At 49.3% G+C, this 6,000-nt stretch overlaps 1 protein-coding gene across 3 annotated transcripts in view; it reads right to left on the reverse strand.

Moving 5' to 3' along the window:
• VANGL1 (VANGL planar cell polarity protein 1) overlaps window positions 1-2,195 on the reverse strand; it is a 59,767-nt gene extending 57,572 nt beyond the window's left edge. For 2 of the 3 annotated variants that reach the window (XM_025288042.2, XM_025288040.2), the window contains exon 1: window positions 2,036-2,195. The gene's annotated coding sequence lies outside the window, so the exon portion shown is untranslated. Of the gene's footprint in view, window positions 1-1,066; window positions 1,242-2,035 lie in introns of all 3 variants that reach the window. The other variant, XM_025288041.2, reaches the window with a different exon arrangement.
• Between the last annotated feature and the right edge of the window lie 3,805 nt (window positions 2,196-6,000).

Consider the following 6,000-nt stretch of genomic DNA (forward strand, 5'->3'; position numbering starts at 1 on the left):
CATAAACTGTCCCAAACCACACATAACCTACAAAGATTTCTGCAATTTCAACCCCTGTTCACAGGTTGTGTCCCAAGCACTGTGGAAGGTACGGGGAAAAAAGAAATGAATCTGAAATAGTTCTAACTGCTGCGGAGCTCATAGCCCAAAGGTAGAAACTGCCTTTTCAAATACAATCTGATAGGCGCCTGTGCAAACCAACTCCTCCTGAGGTCTGCAGTCACAACCAGGGGGTGTGTGTGTGTATATTGGGGGATGGAGAGTACCTTCCTCATTCAACACTTGTTCAATCTCCAATGAGACCAGGGTGACAAGGCACTGAGGCCTGGTCAGGACACTTTCCTTTATGGTCTCATCCTTTCACTCAAATACACAAGGCGATAAAACATGTACCGCCTGGCAAGCCGTCCTTACAAATATGCCATTCTTAAAATTCTCCCATTTTACTTACAAATTAAGTTGCAGCCAAGTCACACTGCCAACACTGTAACAGTGGAAATTTCACACTAGCTGTTTCACTAATTATACTGAGAGACACCAAAGTCTGGGAATGCTAAAAGCTCATGGGGTAGGTGAAGAGTGTTATTTCTTTGAACTGGAGAATAAACAGTTTCCTCCCACAAATCAAAGCCCGAACTATATCACATTGATTTAATTCAACTCTAAAAACTCTAATTAGTGGTTTCATAAAATGACTAATTACATCTCCCTGGATTCAGACAGTTTCTGCCATCTCACTTAAAGAGCCTAGGAGCTGTGTAATCAAACAACCCACCCACTGGAAGAAGAATGCTAATTAGCATTGTTGATTGGTGACACAAGTTATAATATTTTTCCAGCAACCTTGTAAAATTTATAAACACATCAGTGAAAACGCCAGATTCTTTACAGCTTGCTAGCTTTTGGAATAAGTGTCTAAAAATACATGCATTTCCAACCACAGTCCCCTCAAAGGGGTTTAACAAAATGCACGTGTCAGCTACACAATCATCATCATAGAGCGCTCTAACGTCTCTTCACGAGCAGCAAAACGAGCTCACAACACCTTCTGGGGTGGGCCTTTTACCTGGTTTGAAGCTGTGAAAACTGAGCCACGGATTTCTCGGCTCCAAGTCTCACTAGCTCATCTCCCGGCCGCCAGGCCGCGGCTCCGCCCCACTCCTGCCTCCGCCACCGACGCGTTTAAATTTTTATAAAGCTTCGCACTTCTCGGGACGCGTTTGCTTGGGGCAGTTCAAAGCCTGTAGGAGGAAATGAGGTCCTGCCCGTGGCGAAGGCTGCCCCGGTGCGGTGAGATCGCCTCCAACCGGGACGCCTCGGGCAGAGACTTGCCGGACACCTCCTGCTCCACCCCGGCGTTTTTGAAAGTAAACTCCTACCTGCCTGTTGCGCTCTCTGAAGCGCAACCGGACTCGCGCCCCCGCCTCCCCCCGGCCTCTTGGGCCGGTTCCATTCTGTAAGCGAGGTGGAAACACAGGCCAGCTCTGTGCTGATTTCTGGCCCTGGGTCGGGCGGGCCCCCGGGCGCAAGAGGTTCCCGGGTCGAGCTCCGCAGTGGGGTGGGAACCACGGAGCGCGCCCGGCTCCCGGGGAGCGCAGAGCGCCCCGGCCCCCGCCTCGCACGGCGGGTTCCTCCGCCCGGGTGCCTGTACGAATGCTCGGCCACTCCCTGCTGGCCGGACGCGCACCCCAAAGTACAGCCTGGGAGAAGGGAGCGTCCGAGGCGTGAGAAGGGAATGCCCGGACCGAGAAAGTGGGGTGCGCGGGGAGCGGAGCGGGAGGGGCGCACCACGCGCGGATGGGAGAAGACTGGGGTCCCGGGAAGCACGGCTCGTGCTGCGGTCCGTGGGAGGGGAGGGGGCTCCCGGCCAGAGGCAGGGGGAGGGCAGTGAACCAGGGTCGGAGTCCCGGGTGGGGCTGCGGGAGGAGGACGCAGGGGCTAGCGGGCTCCCAGGTTCGGGTGGGGGCGTCTTCCCGCGGAAGGTCTGCACCCCGCGCCTGCCGCTCAGCCGCGGCAGGCCTCCGGCGGGACTCACCTCCGCGCCGGCCGTGCGGGCGCCGCGGCCCGCAGTCTCGGCTCGCAGCGGCCCCGGCTCTGCGGCCTGCGCTGGGCTCCTGTAGAGGCAGAGCCCCGCCGCCGCCGCCGCCGCCGCCGCCGCCGCACTGCTGCTTTCCGCTTCCTGTCCCGGCGCCGCCCCGCAGCCCGAGCCCAGCCCTGCGAGCCCGGCGCGGCCGCGAGCCAAGAGCAGCGAGCGCGGCCGGCCGCGCGGCGGGCCCAGCCCACCTGCAGCGGAGGGCGGGGCCGGGCCGGAGTCTCCCCAACCCGCAGGAGACCGGCGCCCCGAACACACACACACACGCCCACGCACACACGCACACACCCTCGCGCAAGCACACTCGTTCTCACACAGACCCCAGGGGCTGACCACACACCCCCCTCAACACACACACACATTCACACATCACAGACACACGGTCAGAGACTGACCCCTACCCAGTTGCTCAAGGGTTTGCCTGATGAGTCAGAGGGTAAAGAATCCGCCCGCAATGCGGGGGACCTGGGTTCGATTCCTGGGTTGGGAAGATCCCCTGGAGGAGGGCATGGCAACCCACTCCAGTATTCTTGCCTGGAGAATCCCCATGGACAGAAGAGCCTGGTGGGCTACAGTCCATGGAGTCGCAGAGAGTCGAACTGAAAAACTAAGCACAACACTTGCTCAAGCTCACACCCTCACGCACACACAGACTCACAATCATACACAAAAATTCAAGCCCATTTGTGCACACTGGAGCCCCAACACACGTATATTTGCATAGCAGCCCAGGGACTGAACCGCCCCCCTCCACACACATATACTCACTTAAATACACATATTCCAAGAATTAGCCCACAAATATCCATATATGCATACATCTCAAAAAACATACACACTCACACTTAAACTCACACATAGCCCAGGAAACCCCACATGTAACCATACACACCCAGACCTCCTATGGGCCCCCAAAGCTAACTCTACCCCTCCTCCTCCATTTAACAGAGTGGTGACTGCCCCCCAACCCCAGTCTCCTAGAAAGTACTCCAAGAGCACACCTCTGAAGGCAGGCAGCCCCAGGTTCCAGACCTGATTCAACCAGGTCTGTTTCTAAGTCTTTGTTTCCCTGTCTGAAAAGCAGAGAAGATGATAAAGCCAGCCTTGCAGGATAGTGGTGAGGATTATGAAAAGTGGCTGGTCCCTGGAGGCACTACACAGTTGCCAACTATTCAGAGGAACATTTACACTCTTCTTACTTAGTTGTCTGGAGTGGGTGGATAGGGTCAGGGGTCCATGTGGAGAGTCCAGAATCTGGCTGGGACCCACAGCAGTTTACATGGCAGTGCTCGCCAATAGAGGTGGTGTCTAATGAAGCAGCGTGGGCAGTTGGGTGGTGAAACACACCCATGCTGAACTAGCCTTAGTTGTGGAACTTCAGCCTCTAAAACCCTCACTCTCCCCTTGCCACCTCTTCCCCATCCTCCCCAACCCCCTTTCTCTCTCCTATACATATTTCTTGAGGACATAATATGTTCCATGTAGGTGATCTTCGCACAGCCCACCAGCCCTAATGTGCACTCTAAGGGGTGTAAGGCGTCAACCACCGCCCCCCACCCCCCAACCTCCTACCTGTCTCCTGAGGGCAGCCAGCTTCCTAGGGGTAAAGCCTGTTGTCTCTCCACCTGAATCAGTGCTCAGGGGCAGAAATGTAGAGCTTTGTAAAAAAGTGTCTCTTTCATCTTTAAAATGTAGACTCTTCAAAGTTGCAACAGGCCAGGGATCTCCAATTCTAGTTATGATACACCTGAATAGCCCCCATGTGAGCTACAGATCCTCAATGGGTTCCCATGACAAGCAATTTTAATTCACATTGGAGTATTATGTCTAGCTATCTTACCATGTGGATACTTTTGTGGCAAAGAGGGGTAGTGCAAAATAAACCCTTTTTAAAGATAAATTCACCTATAAATGCCATCTACTGCTTGTTTTTATCTAAACATCTCAAGTATTCGAGTTGAAAAAATTCTCAGGAACTGAATTTTCTGTGTAACCCAGCTCCCATTATCTGTTACAAAGTGGGTCAGCCATATCCTAGGGTCTGGTTAGCAGGCTTATTCAGCTCTTGCCTAGACTCGAGTGCTCCAGCTTAGCCTTAATCATTAAAAAAAAAAAAAAAAAAAGGAATACTGGGGACTCAATCTGCCACTCCTTGGTCTTATTATTTACACCAAACTCATTTGGGGAATTGGGGTACTATGTACTGGGTGCTCTCAAAACAACAGCGTGACTGTAATTCCACAATCATGCATGTGTGTCTCCATTCCTGCTCACTCTTGCAAACCCTAGAATGCTACCCAAGAAAGTTTTTCCTGTCTACCAATGCTATCTCTTACATAAAGCCTTCTCCAGTTCTCCCAACCAGAAAATATTTTCTTTCCCTCATTTGAATTCTCTGGATTTTTATGTTCACCTTCTACCTTGTATTGGTTATTTTATCTCACTTCTCAATAATGTGTAAATGCTGTCTTTATCTCTTTCCTATCAGATATTTGCTCATAGTAGTCATTTTAAAAAATACTTAGCAAATGAATGACAACTATAAAATACCACTTGCCCTGGGAAATTAATAATCTAATCAGGGAATAATCTAATTGGAAAGTTATGACATGTGTACATAAAGATTGTTGTTGAGTCACCAAGTTTTGTCTGACTCTTTTGCAACCTCATGGGCTGCAGTCTGCCAGGCTCCTCTGTCCATTGGATTTCCCAGGCAAGAATACTGGAGTCCGTAACCCTTTCCTTCTCCAGGGCATCTTCCTTACCAAAGGATGGAACCCAAGTCTCCTGCCTTAGCAGGCAGATTCTTTACCGCTGAGCCACGAGAAGCCTGAACATAAAGATAATTAACAACAAAAGAATATGTAAAATGCACTATTGGAACACTTTTTAAGAAGTCACTTATTCAGCCTCAAGAATTCTGAATATACTTGAAAAACAGGAGTTAAGTGAGAAAGGCTTGTGATCAACCAAGTAGATTGCATAAAGTTATGCTTTAAAACAGATAGACTTTATACATAAGATTGTCTCTTGCCCTTACTTAGACACTGTTTGTGTGTAGTTCACAAATATTTCTAATAAACTTCATTGTCTGATTCCTATGTCCACTGTAGATTAGAAACACATTAAAAGAGAACAGGAGGTGACCTCAGGAGAACCCAGGGACTGTAAAGGGGGAGGGTCATTGCAAAGATTGTTTAATTCCAAAACTCATACTCTTTCCTTTCACTAGTTTCTCCTCTTGATACGTCACCACAGCATAGAATACTGATGACCCTGAGTTATAAAAGTTAGATGTATATTCTATAGATAGTACTCTACTTAAGAAGACAGGGAAGATGCTGAAAAAAATTAGATTTCCATCCAAAATGTTTGAGAAGTTTAAAAGGGCTGATTCTTTTTTTTTTTAATTTTTTATTTATTTATTTTTGGTTGCACTGGGTTTTCATCGCCGTACGCCGACTTTCTCTAGTTGCGGAAGTAAGAACTACTCTTCATTGTGGTGTACCAGTTTCTCGTTGCGGTGGCTTCTCTTATTGCGGAGCACAGGCTCTAGGCTCTTGAGCTTCAGTAGTTGCTGCACAGAGGCTCAGTAGCTGGGGTGCATGGGCTTCGTTGCTCTAAGGCATGTGGCATCCTCCCAGACCAGGCATCAGACCCCTGTTCCCTGCATTGGCAGGCGGACTCCTATCCACTGCACCACCAGGAAAGTCCAAAATACTGATTCTTTAAAAGTTCTTTTTATGTAAAATATGGAGATATACACATAAAAATATGTATACACATGTGTAAAATACATGAAGGAGGTATGTGTAATACCTGTTTATATGTTAATAATGTCAGTGATAAAAATATGAAAATAATGTCTTCTGTTATATTTAATGTCTTGTTTAATGTTTATAAGAAAA

Source organism: Bubalus bubalis, chromosome 6, assembly GCF_019923935.1.
Source record: "Bubalus bubalis isolate 160015118507 breed Murrah chromosome 6, NDDB_SH_1, whole genome shotgun sequence".
Classification (NCBI taxonomy): Eukaryota; Metazoa; Chordata; class Mammalia; order Artiodactyla; family Bovidae; genus Bubalus; species Bubalus bubalis.